This window comes from Herpailurus yagouaroundi, unplaced genomic scaffold (genome assembly GCF_014898765.1).
Source record: "Herpailurus yagouaroundi ecotype Mexico unplaced genomic scaffold, PumYag 203, whole genome shotgun sequence".
Taxonomy (NCBI): Eukaryota; Metazoa; Chordata; class Mammalia; order Carnivora; family Felidae; genus Herpailurus; species Herpailurus yagouaroundi.
Window position 1 is genome coordinate 7,515,814 of NW_024412434.1, and position 27,504 is coordinate 7,543,317.

Genomic DNA, 27,504 nt, shown 5'->3' on the forward strand with positions numbered 1-27,504 from the left:
GAAGGGAGAATTTACACAATGCACGCTATTTGGGGGTCCAAATTGCAAATACGACGGACTCTTGAACAACGCGGGATTGAACGGCCGAGGTCCACTTGTATGCAGATATTTTTCCCATAAGTACAGTACAGTACCATAAGTATATTTGCTCTTCCTTATGATTTTCCTAACAACACTTTCTTTCCTCTGGCTTCCTTTATTGTAAGAATTCAGGGTGGAGGGTGGGGTGCCTGGGTGGCTCAGTTGGTTAAACATCCGACTTTGGCTCAGGTCATGATCTCACGGTTCACGTGGTTGAGCCCCGTGTCGGGCTCTGTGCTGACAGCTCGGAGCCTGGAGTCTGGCTTCAGATTCTGTGTGTCTCTCTCTCTCTGTCCCTCCTCTGGTCGCTCTCTCTCTCTCTCTCTCTGTCTCTCTCTCAAAAATAAATAAACATTAAAAAAAAAGAACACAGGATATAATACATGTAACATACAAAATATGTGTTAATCGACTGTGTATGTTACATGTGGATTTTCAACCCCGCTAGAGGTTAGGACCCTAGCTCCCTGTATAACAACACAGGCTCAACTGTCCTGTTAAACGAAATGTGTACTTGCAAATTTTCCCTCGGCGAACACATACAGGGATATGGTGCAGCCAAGATGCACAACTCCTAAGGATCTCATTCTCCTAGATTATAAATTGTTTGGCCTTCATTAAAAAAGCAAACAAACAAAAACCCCAAAGATGTTACTGGGATTAAATGGGAGAAGATGCGGGGCACCTGGGTGGCTCAGTCGGTGAAGCGTCCGACTTCAGCTCAGGTCATGATCTCACGGTTCGTGGGTTCGAGTCCCGCATCGGGCTCTGTGCTGACAGCTCGGAGCCTGGAGCCTGCTTCAGATCCTGTGTCTCCCTCTCTCTGCCCCTCCCCCACTCACACTCTGTCTCTCTCTCTCTCCTTCAAAAATAAATAAACATTTAAAAAATAAATAAAAATAAAAATATGCAAGGATTTAAAAATAAATAAATAAAAATAAATAAATAAATAAATAAATAAATGGGAGAAGATGCAAATGTTCCTATCTTTCCATAGAGAAGTCACTGCCACGCTAACATCCATACGCTCAAATGGCTGAATCCACGTTCGCATGTAATGAAATGTCAAAGCAAATGTACGTTTGAAAAGGAAAGGCCCGGGGCGCCTGGGTGGTGCAGTCGGTTAAGCGTCCGACTTCAGCCAGGTCACGATCTCACGGTCCGTGAGTTCGAGCCCCGCGTCAGGCTCTGGGCTGATGGCTCGGAGCCTGGAGCCTGTTTCCGATTCTGTGTCTCCCTCTCTCTCTGCCCCTCCCCCGTTCATGCTCTGTCTCTGTCTGTCCCATAAATAAATAAAAACGTTGAAAAAAAAAATTAAAAAAAAAAAAAAAAAAGAAAAGGAAAGGCCCATGGCTTAATTGGTAGAAAAGATGAGCCCTGAAAATCCAGAAATCATTGATCTTTGAGGACAGTATCTTCACGGGGTAGCCATTGCCGATGTCTGAAAATGCACACAGGCAGGAAACGCTTAAGTGACCAAGAGCTTTATGCCATTTACCCTGGAGACATGATTTAAGCCAACCCCTTTTAATGTCAGAACATAAAGAGGTAAGGGAATCACTACCAGAAAGAATCAATGGAGGACAGTGTCTCCACGTAAGTACAAACAGGAGACACATGTTTGGGAAGAAAGAATCGCAAACTGCAGGGAGATTCGCTCAGCAGATCGCATAGATGGATTGAAACAGAACACGACAGATTCACTTCAGGGAGGATCGGCAGCATGGACAAGCTCACACGGATAAATATTCACATCTTACGCAAATGAAATAAACATCCCAGGGCTTGAGCATGCTTCTTAAAAACATCATGGATACAGACACCTCATCCAAACAAAGAAAACTGGAAGAAATTATAACACGGGGGGGAAAGATGAAGTCATGTTAGTTTCTTTCAACTTTCAAAACCTAAGATTCTAAGGGCGCCTGAGTGGCTCAGTTGGTTGAGCGTCTGACTTTGGCTTAGGTCATGACCTCGCAGTTTGCAAGTTCGAGCCCCTGCGGCGGGCTCTGTGCTGACAGCTCTCGGAGCCTGAAGCCAGCATCGGATTCTATGCCTCCCTCTCTCACTCTGCCCCTCCTCTGCTCGCTTTCTGTCTCTCTCTCTCTCTCTCTCTCTCAAAAATTAAATGCACATTGAAAAAAATTTTTGTAAAGCCTAAGATTCTAAATATAGTGCTGCTTTTGTCATGTGATCAGTCCGAATGGTCTCGTTCCTATCGACATTTCTTACTCTGAGTGTCCGCATAAGAGATTTGTGAAAATATAAATTCGCTGACAAACATATTTCCGTTTCCTAAAAGTACGTTTACTTCACCTCCCTTTGAACTTGTAAGTTGTACATATTCCGTGTGGAGTGTTTGGTAAAGGCTGGCTCACCATAGCATCCCGGCTTTAGCAACGTGAGAGAATTCTTCCCCTGCTGCTTCATAGAGTGCTTTCCAGACACTCGTTCAAGTTCCTAAAGAGAAAGAGGAAAAGGTCTGGAAGTTAGTATAAAACTCTTCAAAGAGATTACTCTATCTGTCTGGTAAAACGATACCATTTCATTCAACTAGTATATCGTTTATGTTCTCTTCTCATTTAATGTCAACGATACTTGCTTCTCTATGACAGGTTAATTTTTTTGAATTTTTTGTTTAATGTTTATTTATTATTTCTGAGAGAGAGAGAGAGGGAGAGTGTGAGAGAGGGAGGGGAGGGGCAGAGAGAGGGAGCAACAGAACTTGAGGCAGGCTCCAGGCTCTGAGCTGTCACCACAGAGCCTGACGCGGGGCTCAAACTTCGAACCGTGGGATCATGACCTGAGCAGAAGTCAGACGCTCACCCTACTGAGCCACCCGGGTGCCCCTGGGACAAGCTAATTCTTAGAGATAGGATCTCTGCTGTTCTCATTAGCAACTAAATCCCTCAGCACATCACACACACGGGAATATTTGTGTCCCTCCCCGCCTCCCCCCCCCGAAATTCATATGTTGAAACCCTGACCCTCAACGTTGATGGTACCAGGAGGTGAGGCCTTGGGGAGGTGCTTACAGCATGAGGGTAGAACCATCACGAATTGGATTAGTGCCTTATAAAAGAGACTCTCCAGAGAGCTGAGAGTCCCTTCCCCTGTGTGAGGACACAGCGAGAAGGCACTGGCTAGGAACTGGGAAGAGGGCCCTCACTCTACCAGGCTGGCACCCTGATCTTGGACTTCCAGCTTCCAGAGCTGTGAGACATCGATTTCCATTGTTTATAAACTACTCAGTCTGTGGTATTTTCTTTTCATTTCTCGGGTTTTTTTTTTTTAACATTTTATTTTATGTTTTGAGAGACGGAAAGAGACAGAGTGTGAGCAGGAAAGGGGCAGAGAGCGGGAGACACAGAATCCGAAGCAGGCGCCAGGCTCCCAGCTGTCGGCACAGAGCCCAATGCAGGGCTCGAACTCCAAAACTGCGAGATCATGACCTGATCCAAAGTCGGACGCGCAACTAACTGAGCCACCCAGGCGCCCCTGTGGTATTTTCTTATAGCAGCCCAAACAGACTAAGAGAGTGAGTGCTCACCAACATTGTTTTATTCTATTTGATGACTGAGGTCATTCCCATTTCACAAATGAATGGGGGGGACGAGATTAAGAATGTGCATGCACAGGACAGAGAGGAGGGCGGACGAGGGAAACATTTTTCTGAATTAACCCAAAGCATAAGAAAGAAGGAAGGTTAAAGGAGATGTGTACCCAGAGATAAGAAAGGCTGAAAAAGGCAGAATTGGCCAAAAGCTGCAAGGGACAAAGACAGGAACATTGGAGCCCTCCCAGACCCGCACCTGTCCATCCCCTGTCGAAACTCCCCAGTGCTTCTCCATTGCTTAACCTCTTAGTAGAACAGAAGCCCCTCTTCATGACCTGACCTGGCCTCTAGGATCTCCCATGCCCACAATCGCAATGCCCTCCTATACTGTGTGGAAATGCTCTCATGGGCTCTCTCTTTTGTCCTTCTGCCTGGAAAGTCCCCTCACCAGGTTCTCCGCCCCCCCCCCTTTGCCACTTGGCAAGCTCGTATATTTCTTCCATCTCTCCGCTCATACGTGGATGCTCCATGAACTCTCACGGATCCCCAGGGCAACCTCAGGGTCTCTTTCTGAGGTCTGATTCAAGTTTTGTAGGGTCTGGAGTTGATACAGTATGGGAGGAAAGAATACAAATTGAAAGAGAGAATTAGGTGTGTGCGTAAGTTCATTTAGAATGAGAAGAACGTTTGCGGCAAAGTATAGATCTACAACACCTGACAAATACCACAAATATTACAATTCTTACAAATACTACAGAGTTTGTAGCCTCCGTGATAGTTTTCTTCCCTCTACTATTTACCTGCGTACTCTTCATCACTTCTTCATGAGGCGTTTTTAGATCTTCCGTTTCTTATACAGAGAAAAGAAGAATCCATTCTCTTGCTCTAACACAGTTGATGGGAACTTGGTGTATATTACAGGTTGTTTGAAAACATTTCTTTCAGCTTCACAGCTCAATATTAGAAACGTCGTATACAATTTTAAGATGGCTGTCAAATCTTGGGAGACCTCGGTCAAGTGTTTCCATAACCAAACTCTCCCCTTACAACGTCCCAGACGTGTCTGATGACCCGAAGAACATCCCACAGACCAGTTGCTGGCTCCATACGTTTAAATCACGTTTCTCCATTCCACCCATAGCCCTGGTGCCAGGAGTGAGGAGACATGTTTAAATTGTGATATAACCTCTGATCGTGAAGCCTGATGACACAGCCTGTTGAGTCACAACAGTGAATGACAAAAGTATTTCTGGAAGCCATTTCTGCATGAGGAGGGCTAACAGCAACTTAACTATAAGCCACCTAAAAATCCCTCACTAGACCCAAGCAAAATACATCCCAAACTCAATCTTCCTTTTATAAAAGTTATAAAAGTTCCCTTGGCTGCTTCCATGCCACCTAATACAAAGAAGAATATGACAAGGAGAATATCAGTGTAGAAGAAATGAAGATAAGTATGCTTCTGGTCCTGTCGCTGGCATCGTGTGGTGCGGTCATTTTATGATTATAATCAGCTACTTGTCCATCTGCTTTCTCACTGAGTTGTGGCTCCCACGGGAATCGTATCTGTTCCCATTGGTATCTCTAGTGTCTGCAACACCTGGGGCATCATAATTAATCAATAAGTTGTTGAAGAAACAAGTGAATGAATGAACGAATGAATGAACGAACGAATGAATGAATGAACGAACAAACGAATGGGTACATTTCCTACTGAAGGATAAGGAGTTGGTAAAGGTGTGGGATCAGAGAAGCTCCCTGATGGCCACCAGGGGGTGCTGTTGGGTGCTGTTGGATGGTAAGTAGGTTGGGTGGGGTACGGAGGTGGGTAGGAAGACTATGTGATTAGCAGGGTTTTTTTTTTTTTTTTTTAAGATACCTGAAATCAGGTTTTTGTAGCTCAGAAGATACAAGAAAGGCAAGATGGGCCTTGTACAATCAAGCATAGTGAGTCAAGAAATAGCAGTTGAAAAAGAAAAGCCATCCCTGCTTTGGAGAATCACCGAATTGGCAAACCACCTCCATTTCCAACTTTTCTATGACCTGAGCCTTTGATGACAGCTAACATTGGGAGTATTCTGGAAACTCCACGCCCAGGTCTGCTCCTTATATTTATAGAGCTTTTAGCACAAAGGCATTTTCATCAAAGCACTTTAAGAGCTGGGCACACCCTGTCACACACATGAGCTCCATGAAAGGAATCGTAGCTTCACAGCAGCCCCAAGGCCTGAGCTGGCAAGCAGGAATGCTTTGGAATACACTCCCTGGCCACAGGCGAGCAGCCCAGTTTGAAACCGGTGGGGAGAACGACGTCAGGTGGGGCCAAACAAATCCCTGCTGAGGGGCCCTGACCTGCATTTCTGGAAGGAAACCCAGACCTGATGCCCACGGACCGCGTGCACCAGGCACTTCAGCAGGTTCTTCAGACACTTAGTCTCATTTCATTCCAACAGTATCCACGTGGTGCAAATGGAGAAACTGAGGTCAAGAGAAGCAAAATAACTGGCCTGCAGGCAATAACCAGAAAGATCCAAAGCCCCGATTCCAACTTAAACCCATCTATCTCAACAGCCATGTACGTTTTTTTGAGGTTGTCCTAAGACATGATCTAAATGTATGAGTAGAGATGAAAAATTTAAGGTCAAATAGGCCCACCATGCTTCTGGGGCAACTTGGGTTTACTTGATTTTGAGAACACTATGACAGCCTCAGCCTATAATTCGAAGAGGCCCAGAAGCAGAGGACCCTTAAAACCCATGTGTTACTTACTACTTCTGAAGTCCCCATGAGTCCTGTCATAGCACCCATGGCAAGAAGGGCTACAATTGCCTTGCTGCCATTTGCCCTGACCTGAGACCCCCACGGAGAAGCCAAGGCAAGTCACTTCCAATAGGCCAGCCCAAGAGTATAGTACTTATACCCTATTTACAAATGTCTGGAACACAGAAAGCCTTATATGGATCTGGTGACTGGGAAAGTCATTATACCTCCTTTCATGGTCTCTTTATCTGGACAGCAGAACTTCCATCATGCCCCGGTGGGCATTCTCCAATATCATTTAGAGTCCCCAAGAAAATTCAATTTTTCATGGGGACCTCAGACATTTTTCTCTAATAAAGTCTGTTGAAACCTCCTCCTCTTGGAAAGAGTACAGATTTACTGTACAGTAGTAGACAGTAGATCTGCCTACTAGCTGTGTGAGCTGAGCAAGTTTCTTAAGTTCCTCATCTGTAAGGTGGAAGGACGCATTATTACCATATTAAAGTCGGACACTTAATCGACTGAGCCCCCCAGGTGCCCCAGGGAAGTGATGACTTTAAATGTTCGTTACCTTGGTTTCTGTAATTTAATGATAAGTTTATATTATTTCATTCTTCCAGCTTTATTGACATAGAATAATGTGTAAGTTTAAGATGTGTGACATGTTGATTTGACTCACATGTACATGGCAGAATGTTTACTGCAGTAAGCTTCATGAACACGTCCACCATCTCTCACGGCTACCATTTTGTTGGTGTTTGGGTGGGAATATTTAAGATTGGTTCCCTTAGCAATTCTGAGTATGCAGTACAAGATCGTTTATTATAGTCACCATGCTAGGTGCAACCGATTCTCAGAACTTACTCCTCTTATGACTGGAATTTTGTACACTTTGACCAACATCCTATCTTCCCCATACCCCAGCCTCTGCAACCACCATTCTACTCTGCTTCTATGAGTTCGATGTTTTTAGATTCTGCATATAAATGAGATCATGCAGTACTTGTCTTTCTCTATCTGACTTAGCATAACGCCATCAAGGTCCATCCATGCGGTCACCAAAGGCAGAATTTCCTTGTTTTTCATAGCTGAATAATATTCCACCATATATACAGACATTATTTAATTTTTAACCACGGCTATATTTAACAACCACCTTGCAAAGTTCCTGGGACTTTAAGAATCAGCTCTTGTCATTTCAAAATTTGGCTCTGGCTTGCCACTGAGGCCACTGCAATAACCCAGGGGAGATACTCACAGCTTTGGCCAGGATGTTGGTGGGGAGTGGGAGGGGTCCACAGGGATCGGATTTGGGAAATATTGCGAAGGTGGAGCTGAGGAGATTTGCTGAGAGACAGCATATGGGACGGGAAGGAAAGGGAGAAACCAAAGATGATTCGCGGGGTTTTACTTATCTTTCTTCCTGTCTCCCCACACAGCCGAGGGCGGTGAACCATCAGATTTCTCCAGTCTTTCATCTATGCTGTAGCCTCGTCCCTTCTAACTTCAGCTCCAGCTCTATACTCTGGGAGAATTCCTTGTGTGTGTGTGTGTGAGAGAGAGAATGAGGGAAAGGGAGAGGGAAAATGAGAATCTCAAGCAGACCCCACACCCAGCTCAGAGTCCACCACGGGGCTCAATCCCACAAACGTAAGATCCTGACTTGAGCCAAAATCAAGAATCAGAGCTTAACCCACTGAGCCACCCAGGGGCCTCTCTGGGAGAATTCCGAGACCTAAGGTGTTCAGTCGTTCTCTTTCATATAAAGGAGAGAACTTGACAAAATTCTTGCTTTCCACCAAGCCAGACTTCTAAAGCCATTATTTTCTTTGTGCAAAGTAGTATCTCTGTTTTACTTACATATACAGAGAGAGGAAGAGAGAGAGGGAGAAAGAGAGAGAGAGAGAGAGGTGAGGGGAGAAAGAGGGAGAAAAAAGGAGCAGGGGCAGGGGAAGGGAAAGGGACGAGAGGAGGGGGAGGTGGCCTGAGAGGACAGTGGGAGTGAATGTATTCCAAGCCCTGAGTGGACCTTTCAATGTGTGCTCTATATTTTCACACATAACTTAAATCTTTTACAACAAAAATATGCTAATATTTCAATAATAAAATCTAAAAAGGGGGGGAGGGCGGAAAGCCATCAATTAAAAATATATTGACTAAATTCAGCTCAAAAAGAGACAGAGAAAGCTGTCTGGAGAGCAGGAGACCTGGCATGGACAAGGGTCAACAGTGGTCAGTGAGAGACGTGGTCTCTCACTTCGGGACATGGAGAAGAGACACCTCCCTTCCACTCCAGAAATCTGTCAGGCTGCATGCACCCGGAGACATCTTTAGCCCTCTGTGGCTCAGAGGAGGAACCGCTCACAGGTAAAGAGGAAATAAAAATAACACTCCATGCCTCACGTCACCATATTGCGACCGGGATCAGACGAGAGGACAAAAATCGAAAATGTGGAAGTCTTTTGAGAAGGACTGTATACCTGTCACCATCGCTTTTTCTTTTCTTTTCTTTTCTTTTTTCTTTTCTTTTCTTTTCTTTTCTTTTCTTTTCCTTTCCTTTCCTTTCCTTTCCTTTCCTTTCCTTTCCTTTCCTTTCCTTTCTTTTCTTTTTGTTTTAAGGACAATATCAATAATCCTCTTCCACATAAAAGGGGTAGGATGCGAGGTATCCTAGGACTGGCCTGAACGGTTAAAGGCATTCGCAGTCTTCACGGAAGTCGGTACCAATGTGATCCTTCATCTTCCTGACTCAGCCGCCCTTTTGGTACCGGACAGCCCACACTGAAAATAACAAGGGGGCGTGTCCATGGTGGAGCTGAGCTAACAGCCTGAGTCTGTACGACATGAACCTGTGTCCTCTTTCTTTGTAAAGCCTCCTCTTTGGAACTCACTGCTCAGGGAGATGGAAGGCAGGCCTGCGGACGGGGTCTTGGCCCTCCAGGCAGAGCACTTCGGTAATCGGGGGATGTGGGATGCTTCGCTGGGAGTGTCCTTCAGGCTGGGTGCTCGGACGCCGCCCAGCTGAGCAGCCACCAGCCCTCAGACGAGACATCTCGTATTGACCAACCTCGAGGGCTTCTGAGTTGATCAATAAGAGTGCTCCTTCTCTGCCTCTGGCTAAAAGCTAAAGAGACGAGCTGGTGCATATGTGATCGCTAGAATTTAATTATATATCACATTGATTTTTAATTAGGACTCTGGTGAGGGCCTCCTCTATTAAAAAAGTGTTCCAACTGGTAAATGGGTTTTACCTATGCCATTGGATAATTTGAAATGCAATGTTCCTTCTGACCTTTAGCCCTTTTGCCAAGGAAGAAACCTGCTGGGCAGCCCTCACCACAAGGGCGGAGACTCTGAAAGCAGCTCGCATTTCTCCAAAATTTGTATTCAAGTTCTGTAGCTCACCATGTAAGACAGGACACCGGGAGAGACAGGGGTGAGGGGCTTCTGTGTTGTTATTCATAATTAATCCCAATTAACACTGGAAAAGGTCCCACTGGCTCTGATCTCTGGTCTAATCTCTTTGAGAGGGAGGTCCAAAGACACAGTCTGGCTCTCAAATCGGATTGGCACCAAAGCTTGCCTCATCTGACCCTTTTCTTCAAGAGGAGCTAGGATGCTTTGAAGCTCCCAGCGACCCTTGGCTCAGCTTCTCAAGGCTACAAGACAAGCGCTTTGCAAGCTGGAAACAAGCTATGGACTCAGGGCCAAAACTTAGCCCTTGGAAAGACCCCAATTGCTGCTTATACTGGCACGGAGAGCCTCGCCCTCCAGAACCCCTCGACTCCTCATCAAGATCCCCCTGGAGCCTGACACAGAACCACAAGCCACCAGTCACTCATGGCAACCAGGGAGGGCAAGAAGGCTCAGATGCCAGCACCAGGCAGAAGTGTGGACCGAGGTGCACCCAGCCACACACGGTTTGTTCTGATCCCCACAGCCGGGCGTCTGACAGATTATTATAATCACAATAACAATAGCTCTACCTACCCCCTGGACACTGCAGCACTCTTGACATGGCTGGTCCCATTCATCCATAGGTCAGAGCTGTTGGAGGTACCTTTATTTTGCAGCCAAGAAAACCACAGCCTGGGGGGCGTAAGTGACATACCCAAGGTCACGCAGGACTTGAGCTGCTAGGCCCACAGCTCTTATCCCCTCCGACACAGTTTGTTGCCTTGGCGGGGTGTGTGGGGCCAGGAACCGCCCGTCACCTCCCGCACATCTGCCCAGAGGAGTCACAGGTGTACTGCCAGTCATGGTAAAGATAGAACGGCCATCCCACGAGCCAAACGTAGTCTCACGGCCCGCCTTTCCTCCCCGTGACTCTCCCAGCATTGACTTGCACACAATTGTCGTGCCACCAAGCATCCTCTCTTGCCAACCCTCTGCCCAGAATCTCCTCCTTTCCCTTCTCCACTCATGCATTCAATCGAACACGTGTTTATTGAGCTTCTATTACATGCCCCGCACCATGCCACAAGCTGGGGCTCTCTGAGGGGACAAAGAAGACAGACCCTCATCCTCAGCCTGATTAGGGAGACAGCCAGGCAAACAGACTACTAGAGGCAACGTGAGAAGGGTTAAGACGGAGAAAACGAAGCCAGATCCCGAAGAATATGAGAGGGATCTTCTGAATCAGCCTTGGCACAAATGCCATCCATCCCTCACGACCATCTCCCATTTGCCACTTTCTTTCCTCCCCCTCCCCTCCCAGTGTCATGTCGGTGTCCTGCCTCGTGCAAGGCTCTTAGCATCACAGGCAGGCTTAGCTGCAGACAATGGAGACACCCTACAATTCCACATCCTTCAAAGCACACAGGGTCCTGCCACATACCCAGGAGATTAAAGGGAGACTTGAGGTGAGTGTAGTGACCATACCTCCTTCAGCTCAAATCCTAGTCTTAGAAATCCTACTCTGGACCATTAATCCCCCAATCTGGCCTGAGAACCACAATTTCTCTAAATTTTTTTTTTTTACTGTTTACTTATTTTGTGAGAGAGAGATCGAGAGGGAGTGGGCATGAGTAGGGGAGGGGCAGAGAGCGAGGGAGACACAGAATCCGAAGCGGGCTTCAGGCTCTGAGCTGTCAGCACAGGGCCGGACGCGGGGCTGGAACTCACGAACCACCCACAGTGAGATCATGACCTGAGCTGAAACCGGATGCTTAACCGACTGAGCCACCCAGGCGCCCCTTGAGAACCACAACTTCTAAAATGGGTTCCTCAGTATTTGGAACAAACTACTCTTCAGGGAGATGGCGAGCGAGTCCACTTCCCCAAAATCTGAGTGCCAGACAACAGGGGGTGTTGTGGTCGGCTGGGTAACGGCCGCCCAGAAAGCCCACATCCTGATCCCTGGACCATGTGCGTGTCGGCTTATCACTCTGCCGATGTGATGAAGATACGGATCCTAAAACAGAAGCGGTCTTCTGGATGATCTGGGGAGCCCTCACTGTGAACACAAGTGTTAAAAAAGCAAGGCAGAGGGAGATTTCAGACAGAAGAGGAGAAGGTGATGTGACACAGAGGCAGAGAGGAGAGTGATGCGACCACAAGTCAAAGAATGTGGCCAGCAGCCACAAGAAACTGGGAGTGACAAGGTACAGATTCACCCACAGGCCTTCAGGATGGAATATGGCCCACCAACACCTTGATTCGGGCTGATCTAAGATGATTTTGGACTTGTGGTTTCTGGAACTATGAGAGAATACAGTTGTGTTGTCCTTCCTTCCTTCCTTCCTTCCTTCCTTCCACCCTTCCTCCTTTCTCTTTCTCTTTCTTTCTTTCTTTCTTTCTTTCTTTCTTTCTTTCTTTCTTTCCTTGTAGAAGCAGGTGGAGGGTTGGAGAGATACCACAGTCATGTATATGGGAGGTGATAGACAGGGGTGATGGTGGTGGAAGAGATGAGAATTTTTTTTTTAATGCTTATTTGTTTATTTGGAGACAGAGAGAGAGAGAGAGAGAGACAGAGAGAGACAGAGAGAGAACTAGGTAGGGGTGGAGAGAGAGGGAAAAGAATCCGTAGCAGGCTCCACACTGTTAGCACAGAACCCAATCCGGGGCTCAAACCCACTAACCATGAGAGCATGACCTGAGCTGACACCAAGAGTCGGAGGCCTAACAGACTGAGCCACCCGGGTGCCCCTACAGTTGTTTTAAGCCACCATGGGTGCTTGCGTGGTACAGCAGGCCTAGGACACAAACACAAAAGGCGCGATGGCGGTGACACGAGCTCATGCCGGGGGACTCTCCGGCGGCAGCTTCCCCTTGTACCCTCTTGGGAGAAGTGAGTTCCTTCTTACACTGGAGATCTGGCCTCCAGCCTCCGCACGGAACAGTTCACAGCCCTTCACAAGGCTGTGGGTTGTGGCTCACGCTTTGCTTCCTTCCTTTCTTCCCCATATTTCCTGAGGTCTTTGAAATAGAGTTTCTGAATTATTTCACTGTATTTAGAGATAGTTAACCTAGTCAGAAAAAAATAAGCATAAATCCCCTTCCCGGGACTAAAGGAAACCAAAGCTCACTGAAAGGGACCAGGCAACAGAATGTAGAAAAACATGACCTCCAGCTTTCAATGTCCCCTTTCAATGTCCCCTTTCTGCTTTCCATCCCTCCATTCCCCCTTCTCCTGGCTGGCATGTTGTCTGAGAAGGAGCTCTCCATTTCTGTGTTAGGCTTCTTTGTTGGTGGTTGTGTTTGTTGGCTTGTTGCTACAGGCTAATGAAGCAGAAGGAGACAGGAAAGAAGGCAATATTGATAAAAAGTTGGCAGGGCCTACACAATTGGTCGCAAAGATTAGAATAGAGTTGGAGGTAAGGATTTTTACACGCTTGAAACAAAGGTGATCTTAGCACAACTTCTCCTGAAGCCAGTTCCTTCATTCCTCGGGGGAGGTGATTTGGCGCTCAGGCCTGTGGTGCTAACGAAACATGGAAAACAAATGAGCCACAAATTGAAACAGGGCACGTTACTCCTATCTGGAACATGGTATTGCTGAAACAGAGTGCTTGGCCAGGTTCTTAATGAGACACAAAACCCCGAAGTGTTATAAAAATAAGGAATAAGAGGGCAGTGAATTTAGTTAATCCCATTGATTCCCTAATTCTCCGCCCTTATTCCCGAAGCAGACATTTCAAAAGGAGATGTAAGACTGGGAATGTTTCTCAAAACCCTCACTCAGGTGGGGCACTTGCGTGCTCGGTCTCCATTTCTACAACCCTACCGCTATAAAGTGTGGACGTAAGTGAATGCGGCTCTTGGGGAAGCTTTCCAGGCACATACTTAGTAAATGAAGGTATTATGCTGTGGGAGGTGGGGACCCAGAGGCCCTGGAGGAGGAGGGTGCTGGATACAACCCCAAGGCCACCACCATTCTTTAATGCCTGCCTCCTGTCGCGCGCCCCGGGTGAGGGGTTAGGGACGGGGAAGAGGGGGGATATCCCTGGTTATTCAACCCCACCAGGGATTGGCAGCCTAGAGCCATCAGGTTGCAACCACCCAGTGTTTTCAAGAACATTCAAAATATACATCTAGGAAGTTCAAATCTGGTGTGACGATAAGCGAGGGAGATGCCATTTAGATGAAAAAAGGCCATAAAATTCGCGTCAAGAGCTTTCGGCGTGCAATTTATTGTCAAGGCCGCATGAGGTAACTTCAGTAGCCTCCGGTAAGTTCCTTCTACAGGAAACGCTCACTTTCTGTGTCTACTTTTCACCTGAAACACCTTTACGTGTAATCTGCTTTCAAACACTGCAAATCTGCTCTCAGATACTTTCCCGTCTTGAGCGGTGCTCCCAGCTTTCCCTCTGGTTCTGGAGTGTTTGGAGCCTGATTTCCGTATCTGGCTCCTTCTCGGACTGCTGATACCCCTCTTAGAAGTTATTTCTTTTCTGAATACTTCAGCTTTCTTATGTAACTGCAAAGGAATTGAAACTTCTTGCTCCCAAGGTCAAAAAAGCTTGCAAGGATATATAAAGTCATGTACACAAAACACTAAGTGGTCTTAAAAGATTGGTACTCCGTGTATCGGAAGGCATTTTTTTCTCTCTGTCAAGGTTTACGAGTGTTTAGCTTACTTCTATTTTAACTTATATCGTCAATGAAGACGAAAAGAAGAAAATGCCGACATCCCGGAAGAAATGGTGTATTTCTGGATGTTTAGTCCCAGGCAAGAATCTGAAAATTTCTCTAAATTATTCTCTAAACTATTCTCTGAATAGTCCCAGGCAAGAATCTGGAAAGAAAACAGCAATCGTGTAGACCTTCACAGATGTAGAAATTCGAGAGAACTCGTAAGACAACAGTAGCTATCGAAACCTGTTAAATCTTGGGGCTCGTGGGTGGCTCAGTCAGTTGAGCGACTGACTCATGATTTCAACTCAGGTCATGATCTCATGGTTCATAAGACCAAGCCCCGAGATGGGCTCTGCACTGACCGTGTAGAGCCTGCTTGGGGGACTCTCTCTCCCTCTCTCTCTCTCTCTCTCTCCCTTCCCTTCCACGCACTCTCTTTCAAAAGAAATAAATAAACTTTAAAAAAAAAAAAAAACGCTGGGGCGCCTGGGTGGCGCAGTCAGTTAAGTGTCCGACTTCAGCCAGGTCACGATCTCGCGGTCTGTGAGCTCGAGCCCCGCGTCAGGCTCTGGGCTGACGGCTCAGAGCCTGGAGCCTGTTTCCGATTCTGTGTCTCCCTCTCTCTCTGCCCCTTCCCCGTTCATGCTCTGTCTCTCTCTGTCCCAAAAATAAATAAACGTTGAAAAAAAAAAAAATTAAAAAAAAAAAAAAACGCTGTCAAATCTTAGTGACTAATGGGACTTAGTGTTAAATGCCAGTGACTTATGATTTAGACAAACGTCAATGTCAGCAGAGACTCCTTTCTGGTCCAGGCCCGATTTGAATTCCGGAAAAAGGACTATTCTACTGCCCTTTTATTCTCTACCCTGAAGTATAGAAAGAATAAAGATTTAGATATCACTTACGCTGATGCTACCCTTGCTTGTGGGTTTTCCTCTTCTCTCAAATGTCCAATCAGATCTCTGCCCACTCGTATCTTTTGTCAAGGAGACATTTAGAGAGTTATGCCTGCAACTAGCTCATTACCTCAGGGAGTAGGGAGTGTCACGGGCCATCCCCTGACCTCTCCGAGGACATATAAGATGAGCATGTTGCCAGTTATGAGCCCAATGCATCGTTCGAAGCAGGGTTCGTAGACAACACGAAACAATAAGTAACTTTAATTTTGCAAAATTTTCCAAAAATGAGGACAAATCCGTCATTGTATGGTAAGTACTAAAGTCTTTGGGTCTATAAAGGGAATCTGGCCAAGTTTCTTTCTTTTTTTTTTTTTTTTTCCAGAATAGCTACTTAAAACCGTAAGTTCCAGCTAAGCAACTTCTTGGGATCATTAGCACATTAATTAATAACCAGAAAGACATAGGAAGATGTATATATGATATTTGCTCTGAAGTGTAACACAATTCTCTGACTTCATAACCAAAACTTTTCAAACATGAGTACTGAAAGTAACAAAGAGAATCTGATCCCTTTCCCCACTTATGAAAAGAAAGAAAGAAAGAAAGAAAGAAAGAAAGAAAGAAAGAGAAAGGCTTGCCTTTCCCTTTGTTTCACTATTGAGGCTACTGACTTCCAGCCTTGGCAACAATACAAAAATGATTTTGAAGCAATGATGAAGAAATGTTCAGTAAAGTTTCTCTTTAATGAAGGGACACGAATTTCACAATGGATGCAGTTTGTATGTTTATAAATGTGACCAGTTCTCAGATACAAACAAAGTCCACCATTATAATTGCCATCAGACTACTGAGGAATTTCAAATAACTGGAATGTTTGGCGAGGCCTTACTGTCATCAGAAAGAAGTAAATCATAAGAAAACAGTTTATTTTGAGATTTTTAAAGAAAACCTATAAAATATTGTGCCTGTTCATTTCATCTCTACCTCCTACATCTAGAAACATAACAGAATGAGAAGGAATCTTCTAGGCCTTGTGGCTGCTTGAGGCATAAACACAGATTCAGGTATGTTTACTCTGCTCATACTGAGTTTTCCACTCTGGATTTTGGTGGGATTATTATGGTTCATGTAATTTTATTATTTTCAACAAATTGTTAAATGTGGTCTGTTTGTATACCTCTGTAAGATTTTTCATTTAAATAAATTGACAGCTTATAGAACAATCCTTTTGCTGGACCATGAAATACTAAGGTAGTTTGGAAAATATGGTCATTACAACAATACTTAGCACAATACAGGAAAGGATAAAATGTACTATAATCCAAAAAAGCTAATCAAGATTATGGATTGAGTATACACTAAATCCCCTCCCCTCCGTTCCAATATGTAGGAATGTCTCTTGTGCCAAATGCATAGACATATTAGAAAAATGTTAAATTATTCCAAAAGAAAAAAAAAAAGTTGTACTGAAAAGCAAGAAAATCAAGAAATAACCATGGATGCCTAAGAAAAATTATGTTAATTTATGAACTAAACACAGGTAAAGTAAGAATTAGTGAATTTAAATTCAATGTCCCAGAACACAGAACAGAGAGATAAAAACATGGAAGTTATAAACAAATCATTTAGAAGCACCTGGGTGGCTCAGTCAGTTAAGCATCTGACTCTTGATTTCAGCTGAAGTCACATTCTCATGGTTCGTGGGATCGAGCCCCGAGTCAGGCTCTGTGTTGACGGCTCAGAGCTTGCTTGGGATCCTCTCTCTCTCTCTCTCTCCCCCTTTCTCTCTGCCCCTCCCCTAAATGTGGTCTCTGTCTCTTTCAAAATAAATAAACTTTAAAAAAAAAAAAAGCAAATCATTTAAAACGCAGAGAATAGAACAAGAATTTGATTAACAGATTTCCAAAAAGAAAGGAGAACACAGAAAGAATAAAGGAGAGAAAATACACAAATTGCTAAAACTGGGGAAATCTCTGGAAAAAGAGAAAGATACGAGTCAAAATAAAAATACCCAGTAGGGAGTAATAAACTTTAAATATCTCTATATCTCTATATATTTATATGTCATATTAAAACTGCAGAAATTTTGAGGGGAGAGAAAAGGCAATAGAAGCTATAAGAGAAAAAATTAGATTGCCCACAAAAGAACTACCAATAACAGAGTTCTCATGAATAATTAAGGGGGAAAAAATGCCAGAAGAAGACTGAGTAATGTCTTAAAAGGACGGAGGCAAAATTACCATGAACTTAGAATTCTATGCCTGTCCTAATTTTCCTTTAAGGATGAGGACAGAATAAATGCATCGTCAGAGACACTAGGACATAGACAACCTGAGTATATTTTCGGTCGCTTCCTGGAAGACCCACTAAAGAGCAAAGAAGATGCCGCCACAGGAAAGAAAAGTAAACCCGTCCTGAAGGAAGACATTGCAAGGAACAGGCGTGGGAACAAAATATGAAGAACGTGGGGGAGAACCTAATGAAATATCTTTTAATAAATCAACACAAGAGAAGTAACAGGAAGAGAAAGGAAGGGAAAGGGGATGGAAGAGAAGAAAGGAACGAAATGTCAGTGCCATGGAAACAAGCATGAACTAAGTAAAATGTGATCACATGGCATTGAGAGGAGAGTGTGTGAAAGTAGCTGGGAGAGTGTTGCCTCCACTGCCTTGTTAAGGATGAAAGAGATGCTGGTGAATCGTAGGCTTTGAAAGAAGAATATAAATAGGAGTCGGCATATTAAAATTGTATTGCACCGGGGGCTCCTGGCTGTCTCAGTCAGTAGAGCATCTGACGCTTGAACTTAGGGTTGTGAGTTTGAGCCCCCAGTTGGGTGTGGAGCCTACTTAAAAAAATAAAATTGAATTAAGCCTTATGACCACTAAAAGAATAAGAATGCAATAAATAGACTCCATACTGGTAGAAGAAAATAAAACAAATGAATGGGTTACATGGACACCCACCACCTCGTGGTGATGGCGGTCTCTGGGAAGGGGACCAGGAATGGGCAGGGCCTGGGGTTGTTGGCTGAAGAGGATTTCAATCTCATCTCCAATGTTCTATTTCAAAAGAAAGAAAGAAAGAAAGAAAGAAAGAAAGAAAGAAAGAGAAAGAAAGGTAGAGAGAAAGAAAGAAAGAAAGAGAAAGAAAGAAAGAAAGAAAGAGAAAAACATTGCAAGTAAATAAAATATTTGAGAAGTTAATCTTTCTAGATGGTAGAAATGTAAGGTTTTGTTCCATTACCCTTTATATTTTCCCAGAGTTTTTTAAAATTTTTTAACGCTTTTTTATTTATTTTTGAGAGACAGAGAGACAAAGAGACAGAGCACAAGTGGGGGAGGGGCAGAGAGAGAGGGAGACACAGAATCCGAAGCAGGCTCCAGGCTCTGAGCTGTCAGCACAGAGTCCGATGTGGGGCTTGAACCCATGAACCATGAGATCATGACCTAAGCCGAAGTTGGATGCTTAACTGACTGAGCCACCCAGGTGCCCCTATATTTTCCCCAATTTAAAATATCCCCCCCACACACACACAAAAAAAAAAAAAAAAGAAAGAAAAAGAAAAAGAAAAGAAAAACTTTTGGCCTTATTTTGACTTATCATCCAAGGAGATGTAGAGTGATGCATTCCAAAGCAATTCAAGTTCGAGCCCCTGAAGTCTGACAGATCAATTCAGTCCACACCGAGAGCAGACGTGGGGCTGTAACACACACCCCATCTCTTATATGCAGGCGAGAAAAATTCTTAATGGAAGGTAACTCCAGTGAACTTAAGGGGTCATTGCCTTTTAAATACTGGTGGGTTATAGAGCCCCATTATCTCATGCTCTGTGTTGGTTTGAGTTACTCGTCTCTGGCTTCTGTGTGCAAGGAGTGGAACAAAGATGTCAACGTAGAAACTACCATAGCCAGGGGTCAGCAGGGGGTTACCCAATTAGAGAACCCTTAAGAAACCACAGAAAAGAAAATAACTTTTCTGTCATAATAAGGACCCTTCCTGCGGGAGACAGGACAATCACTTCTGTGTGTTAGTTTTCTCTTACAGCCGGTTAATCATGAAGCACAATGAGAAACACAGTCAGATTGTCTTCTGTGAATGACGGGCATTGGCAGTAGGTTGCCCATGGGATTCCTTGCTCACTAGAACAGCTGTTCGACGACACAACGCCCATGCCTGAGGAAAAAGTCACTCTAACAGGAAAGAAGACACAAAAAGCCCATCAATGAATGGTCTATATTTGCATTTCCCTCGATGGACGTTTACATGAGAAACCTCAAATGAGCTTCCATACTCTTAGATATCCTCTTAGAACGTAGCGAGATCGTGATTATTGGCCAAAGGAAGACCTATAAATATCCTACCCATTCTTCAATGGGAAATCCAAGCCTCACGTCTGTGAAGGCTTCCTCTTTGTTACAGACTGAGGAATGGCTCAGGGAGGAGCACTAAGTCAGGATGTCAGTGGCATAATCCCTACCCAAGATGACCAAAGCCCAATTGAGGCAGTGGCAGGGGGGATAGAGAATAGGCTTTAAATCCGAGTGAGATTTTGGAGGTAGAAAGCATAGGAGTTGGTGACTGGTTAGCTATGCAGGAGCTGAGATCACAGAAACGCTCTAGGATAATTGCAAACTTCCTTAAAATTCCATCAGTGTACATAGGAAGCAAGAAAGAAAAGAGGTAGGGGCGCCCGAGTGGCTCAGTCAGTTAAGTATCCGACTTCAGCTCAGGTCATGATCTCCCGGTTCGTGGGTTCGAGCCCCGCATCGGGCTCTGTGCTGACAGCTCAGAGCCTGGAGCCTGCTTCGGATTCTGTGTCTCCCTCTCTCTCTGCCTCTCTCTCTCTCAAAAATGAATAAATGTTAAAAGAGAGAGAGAGAGAGAAAGAAAGAAAGAAAGAAAGAAAGAAAGAAAGAAAGAAAGAAAGAAAAGAGGTACGTGGGGCATGGGCATGGCAGGAAAGATAACTGGGTGATATTCCAGACACGTTGGGGAACCTACGGGCCTCCGTGGGGTAAAGTCTAGTGAGGAAGTGGAACCATGCCACCAGAAGTGAGGGTAAATCAGGAGACAGTGATTTAGATTCACCAGTACAAGCTGGCAGCTGATTCACGAGTGTGGGTGGGATTGGGCAAGGACAGTGTGATCGGGATAAAAGAGCTGCGAGTCCTCTGGTTCAAGGGCTTCAAAGCCATGTTGTTCATGCTATGGGGGAGGGAGGGGCAGTGAGAGGGGTAAGCAGGGGAGACTCGACTCTTCATTTTAAGTATGGTAGATCAGCCCTCTCTGGTTTACACATGAGGACTTCCACTTTAGACTTCATTTGAAAAGAGGATCCTATGGCTCAAAAAACTTTTCCAAAAACCACTGCTCCAGCCCATAAATTAACGGAGGTTTGTGAAATTGCTCTGGTGAAACAGGCTGGGGCATACCTGGCCCTCTGCAGTCTGAGCACTGCCCACAGAGTGGAGTCCCGGTGGTAGGAAACCCCTGGAGTCCAAGTAGGCAGGGAGGGGACGTGGTCACAGGCTGGCAAAGTCCCTGCTGGGATGGGAGGAAGATGAGGCTTAGAGGCAGTCAAAGTCCTGGCCAGGACGGCTGCAAAGTGAGGTTGGACAGGCAGGACAAGAACAGAGTCAAATGCAAGTAGCCAAGTCAATGCTGGGAAAGTCAGGAAGGGTCCAGGTGAGGACACAGCAAAGTGTGAGGCTGAGTCGGTGAGTGGTTGGAACTTTGTCTTCAAATAAAGAACGTGTGACAGGGCAGCTGGAGCTGTTGGAGGAGGCAGGTGCGGCACTTTTAAGCAACTGAGCTATGTTAACAGTCCTTACTCCAGGTAGAACAGGTCATCAACTAGCTTGCATCATTTAAGGGACTCTGGGACAGTCCAAGAGACACAGCTTTTGCCCACTGTCCCTAGCTGTGAAATTAAAGTGCAAATACCCGTGGGTGAGGGACTGCATTCTCTTACATTTAAAATTAAAGAGGCGCCTGGATGTCTCAGTCGGTTGAGCATCAGACTCTTGGTTTCGGCTCAGGCTATGATCTCACGGTTCATGGGATCGAGCCCCATGTTGGGCTCTATGCTGACAGCTCGGAAGTCTGCTTCAGATTCTGTGTCTCCCTCTCTCCTCCCCTCCCCCCCCCCATACTCTCTCTCTGTCTCTCAAAAATGAATAAACATTTTTAAATTTCTTTTAAAAAGTGAAATTAAATTAAAATGACCGACAATGAATCAGATGGGAAGCAGATGGGAAAACTAGAGAGGGTTCAAATCAAATCTTGTAATGAAACTGTAGAACTCATGGGATCACCCTTGACCTGAGAAAGTTCATGGGCACTATAAGTTCAAAGGAGAAGGGCAAGGGTTACTGAAAGTCAGTGGAGTAGGGATGTAGTTGGAAGGACAAATGGTTTCGGCCACAGTTTTGCACTGAACCCTGCCAATACCACCGACCATTGCTGGGACAACAGATCTCTTCTAGAGTCTGGAGCGAAATCTCCTTCTTCTACAAACTTCCCTGACTTCTTCCCTTCCTTGTTGGAAATCTCTGGGGTTAGAAAAAATGCCTTTTAGTCTGTTTGGTGTCATTACCCCCCTGCATGCCTCTATCTGCCTCCACCTCTGCACTTTGCCATCCACCCCGGCCTCTCAGTAAAGCCCTGCACCACCACCCACACACCCCGAGGCAATAAGAACTCAGTTCTGTCTGGATTAGGCTTTGAACCCATCTTTTTAAATTCCCCTCTACTCAGGATGATTTATCATCCCTCCTCTTTGTCCTTTATGGGTCCCTTTTATTAAAATCCTTGGAAGCTAGGTCTTGTCATTTTTAAATCCTTTTTCCAGAAATATAGAAGGAGAAATAAACCTCAAGTACAGTGCCCACCTCATCATAAAAACCACCAGACCATTCCACATTTCCAAGCTTCTGGAAAGAAATGCCGAGACCACCTTGGTCACAATCTCTTCCCTATGCTTATCAACGTTCATCCTACTCTGTCTCTCTTTCCCTTGTTTCTGTATTTTGATTTTCTGATATTGTCTGGACCCAATTCCTGTAGCCCCCAAACCATTACCTCTTTGTTTTGATATTTAAAGAGTTTGTCTCAATACTTTGTATTAAAGATGCAATATAAAAAGTAATTGCCTTGTATCATGGGAAGCCAACCATTTAAAGTGTTGTCAACCAGCGTTATTAAATGCATGTGATAATAAAGTTTAAGATGAGTCATGTAAAGCGAAATTACAAATGGGCTCAGATGAAAGAGTCAGCAAGAGCTCCAACCAAGCCTTGTAATGAGGGGATAGAACAGATGACGACATCCTAAAAACCCCATTTCTGTTTGGCTGGATACAGTTTGAAATAATGATAGGTCTATCGAAACGCGCTTAGAGTTCTCCTTTTATTTCAGCTCATGAGCCAAAGACCCTAACGTGCATCGATATTTGCCTCTGTAGATATTGAAAAGGTGAGAAAAAAAACATTCAAAAGTGGCCCCCCCCCCCCCCCCCCCCATGACACATCTCTCTCCAACACCTGTCAACAGCAGTGATGCTTGTCAGCAACTTTCCTAGTCATCAGGAAGGAGCATTTTGCTAATGAGAACATAATGATACCTGACTCCCTGAAGGAAACACTGACTGTTGGAAGGAATTCTAGAATTGGGGTCAAGAAATCTGTGTCTTAGTCCTGGCTCCGTCGTAAGGAGATCTTGGTCAGATCATAAAAATCAGCCTGTGCCTCACTTTCCCCATCTGACAAAGGTAATGAAAGAAAGAAAGAAAGAAAGAGAGAAAGAAAGAAGAAAGAAAGAAAGAAAGAAAGAAAGAAAGAAAGAAAGAAAGAAGGAAAGAAAGAAAGAAGAAAGAAATGAAAGAAAGAGAGAAAGAAAGAAAAAGAGAAAGAAAGAAGAAAGAAAGAGAAATGAAAGAGAGAAAGAAAGAAAAGAAAGAAAGAAAGAAAAGAAAAAGCAACCACTGTCCATCTATCTTATGGATTTACTGTGAGCATGCTTTGAAAAAAGTGGAAGGGGGGCGCCTGGGTGGCGCAGTCGGTTAAGCGTCCGACTTCAGCCAGGTCACGATCTCGCGGTCCGGGAGTTCGAGCCCCGCATCGGGCTCTGGGCTGATGGCTCAGAGCCTGGAGCCTGTTTCCGATTCTGTGTCTCCCTCTCTCTCTGCCCCTCCCCCATTCATGCTCTGTCTCTCTCTGTCCCAAAAATAATAAATAAACGTTAAAAAAAAAAAAAACTTTAAAAAAAAAAAAGTGGAAGGTGTCCCAGTTGGTGCTTAGTCTCATTATTATTTATAGCTTTCTGGACTTCTTCACCTGGACAGGTTTCCTGGAGCTTCCTCACCTCCCCCCCTAAAAGCAGGCAGTGCCGTAAATTTCATTTCATGTAGATAAAAACAATCCGGCCTGACGTGACTGAACAGGAATTAGACGTTGAGCTGATTTAGGATTCGGTGTTCTCTCCTACTCTGAACCCTGTAATTATAGTGTGCTATAAACCACAGTGTAACATATTTGCTACGAGCATTCTAGCAAATAGCATAGAATTATAGGGCTGAAAGAGCCCTCAGAGATCATCAAGTCCAACCCATTCATTTTACAGATGAAGAAACTGAGGCCCGGGAAGGTTAAAAAGCTTGTCTGCGGTTTGTACAAGCATCTAATGGCACTGGATTAGGATCCAGATGCCTGATTTCCTCCTCTTGTGGTCTTTCTGGTTGTAAAGCTGCCTTTGCATAATTCAGTTGAACTGATCTGTTGAGACAAACGCTCATTCAGAGATTCCTATCACAGTCGCTGCCCACTTCTGTTATCTAACACACATCTGTCACTCAAGAGTGGCAGGAATTCCTCTTTTCTTACTGGCGCGCATTACGACACTGGGGAAACATTTTCCTGGAGAGGTCTCCCTGGTGGATTGAATTGCTGATGTCTACCCACTGATATCATCTATTCCTCGGAGGCAGATACAGTGGCGCATTGATAAAGACCACAGGGTTGGACCCAGCAAATCCTGGATATGAGTCTTGCTTCCAATTCTCTGGAGCTGGGATCTTGGGGGAGCCTCAGTCTCTTGCTGAGCACTTGTCCTCATCTGGAAAATGGCATAATATTTCCGAAAACACTTTGTAAATTTTCAAGTGTGGTATACATATCGGTGCTTATGGCCTCGAAAGCCCAGCCGAATCCTTGCCTGTGGCAAGGTGTACAAGGGACACTTGTTTAATAATTCTGATCTCACGTTGTGTGACCTGATGGCTCTGGTAAGCATCGCAGAAAACCCACAGACTTACTTCTCCCCCGTTGGTATCCGCACAAAGGTTTCTTCTCCTTCCTCAACACTTGGAGAGTCTCTCTTTTGCTTCTAGCCACTTGGCTCCTTTTCCATCTCTGATGGGAAAAACAAAACAGAAAAACAATCCTGTGCCCTGCGATGTCCTGGCTCCGTATTTTCAGTAATCAAGACTTAACCATTTTTGTTAAAGGCTAACTTTAGGAGGTCGGTGCTTCCTCCTGAACAGCTGGAGCAATATACTAAGGGAATGGTGCCATATTGAACCGGGCATTACTCTTTGGCTTGTAAGTGACAGACACTTGGTTCAAGTCCTCTTAAGCAAAAAAAGGCGATTTATTGAAATGGTAGCAGGACAGCTCACAGAACCGAAGATAAGACGACATAAGCAGGTGTCTGCAGGGACCTCAGGGATGGGAACTAGGGTGTCTCCCTTTCCCAGGCTCCTCTGGCTTCTGTCACTGGGTTGGCCTAATTCTTTCCCACTGCAGGCAAGTTCCCCTCCACGCCACGGGTGCCCACGGCATGTCACTTTACAACCAGAGAGAAACCAACTCTGATTTGAGAAATCCTAGAGAAGACCTCTAGGTGGCTTGACTGAGATCTGGTGTTGAGGAACAAATGAGCTCAGGCTCTATGACACAAGGCTGGACATATAACTCAAGTGTAACATTTTAACCCCCAAGCAAAATCATTAGCTCAAAAAACGGACTGTTTTTCTAGAAGTACACAAGGTCTGCTGGGCAGTCAGAAACAAGAGATGTCCACCAGCTTTTACGGGCTTGTTTTTCTCCTCTGAGCACAGAACGCTCCCCTAAAACAAAGACACGTAACCAGTCTGATGATCGAAAAGGTAACTCGTAAAGGAATAATAGCACGTATTTACAATCAGAACCTTTCTGTATTAATCTTCCGTCGTATCCATAAGGCCTAGCAATCCAACAGCTGTGCCGTGCAAGCAGATCAGAGTAAGACCCTTTGGAAGAGTTAGAGCGTGTGTATCATTTCTCTTTCTGCCTTGTCTTTCCGTTGCTTACCCACATCCTCCTACACCCAGTGAATCAAACACATGTCTGAAGTTTTAGTCATAGCTCTAAGACGGCTCCTAGACTTATAACCAGAGTCCTTGCAGACAGTTACCCTTTATGCTAACAAAAGAGTTGTCTTTGACTTTCCTTCCAGATCAGAGGCTCTCAAGCTTTAACATGCATTAAGAACTGCCTGGATGATGTGCTCACATAGGGACACGCTAACCCAGTGGTTCCCAAGCTTGTCTGCACCTTAGGAATCACCTGGGACACCGTTCCGGTACCTAGGCCACACCCAAGGCCTGTGAAATCCCAGTCTCTGAGGGTGGCACACAGACGCTGGGAGATTTTTGAGTCTTTCTAGGGGTTTCTCATGTTCTGATTGCACGCTAGGTGCCTTGATGAGCTCAAAGTGCCTAGGCCCCACCCTAAATCAATTAAGTTACAATCTGGAAAGAGGCAAGGTGAGATTATTGGACATGAACCTGAGCATTCAAAGAAAAAAACAAAAATTCCCCAGGCGGTTAGTCTTAGTTCACCCCCCAGAGAGCCTAATTAAGAAGGTTGGGGGTGGGGCACAGGTATCTGCTTTAGAGCAAGCGTCTCCACCCCAATGACTCTGACTCGGGGATCTGCACTCACTCTGGGAAACGCTTCACTTACACCGTGGCCCTTCAAAGTGTGGTCTAGGAACCAACAGCGCCAGGGCTTTGTTAGAAATCTCTTAGTGTTCTCCAAACCCATGGGGTCTGGCAGAAAGGCAGAAGCCCAGGCCTCATCTCCACCCCCAAATGCTGAATTAGAATCTGCATTTTAGCAACATCTGGGGGATTCGCATGCAGATTAAATTTGGTTTGTTTCAGGAACTGTTCCTTTTCAGGCAACCTTATTTCCTTTTTTTTTTTTTTTTTTTTTTTGCCTTTGTGGAGGAGCAGCTCTTTAAGATCCCTCCGTGGTTGGTTGTGCCCATTCAGTGGCCCCCTGTGGTGGGAGCTGCAGACCAGTCTTCAGTGGCAGGTTGAGGGCTCCCGTCCTCAGTAGGGAACCTGCTGAATAGGCACCGAGGGCACCCACATGCCTTCAGACCCAAGTGCGACTTCAGGCTGAGTAGCAATGAACTCAGGAGCCATTCACCCTGGAACTCTTCGTGGCCGCAGCCTCCCCAGCATCCACCTCACGAAGGCCACTGGGTGAGCTCCCTTCTTGGGATCTTACACAGGATTCATCAAGTTGCTCTGAAAACAGAAGGGCCCGGTGATGCCTAAGAGGCCAGAGCAGTTAGGAAATATGCAGAAAAGCAGGGGAAAACATAGACCATTTTTCAAAACGTTTTCATTTCTCCTTAAAGCTCTGACACACTTGAATTATACTTGTGGCAAGAACTACTCTCAAACCCCACGCATTGGGCCAGAGACCCTTATGGTGTTAGCGAAGGACTCTCCCATCACGTAGCACACGGCCTACGCTTGTGAGTTCATCAACCAGCAGATTAGATTTAAATATCTCTTGTGTGGAAGTATTTATTAACACCGATGGCACTTTTGAATCATCTGGAGCTTTAAAACATACTGAAGTCTGGGGCACTTGGGTAGCTCAGTTGGTTAAGTGCCAAACTCTCGATTTCAGCTCAGGTCATGGTCTTACCGTTTGCTAGATGGACCCCCACGCTGGGCTTTGTGCTGAGTGTGGAACCTGCTTGGGATTCTCTTTCTCTCTCCCTCTGCCCCTCCCCTATCAGCATACATGTGTTTTCAATCTCTCTCTCTCTCTCTCTCTCTCTCTCTCTCTCTCTCTC

The 27,504-nt window shown here is 45.2% G+C and overlaps 1 long non-coding RNA gene and 1 other non-coding gene across 2 annotated transcripts in view; both read right to left on the reverse strand.

Moving 5' to 3' along the window:
• Positions 1-2,147: 2,147 nt before the first annotated feature.
• The window catches only part of LOC121014665 (uncharacterized), a 60,167-nt gene continuing 34,810 nt past the window's right edge, over positions 2,148-27,504 (reverse strand). Inside the window, exons 3-4 of the long non-coding RNA XR_005783343.1 lie at positions 24,683-24,779; positions 2,148-2,541 (exon numbers count right to left, since the gene is read on the reverse strand). This is a non-coding gene — a long non-coding RNA (uncharacterized LOC121014665). The remainder of the gene's footprint in view (positions 2,542-24,682; positions 24,780-27,504) is intronic.
• Positions 27,078-27,226, reverse strand: LOC121014945 (small nucleolar RNA SNORA62/SNORA6 family). The gene has a single exon (XR_005783530.1). It is a non-coding gene; the product is annotated as a small nucleolar RNA SNORA62/SNORA6 family (small nucleolar RNA).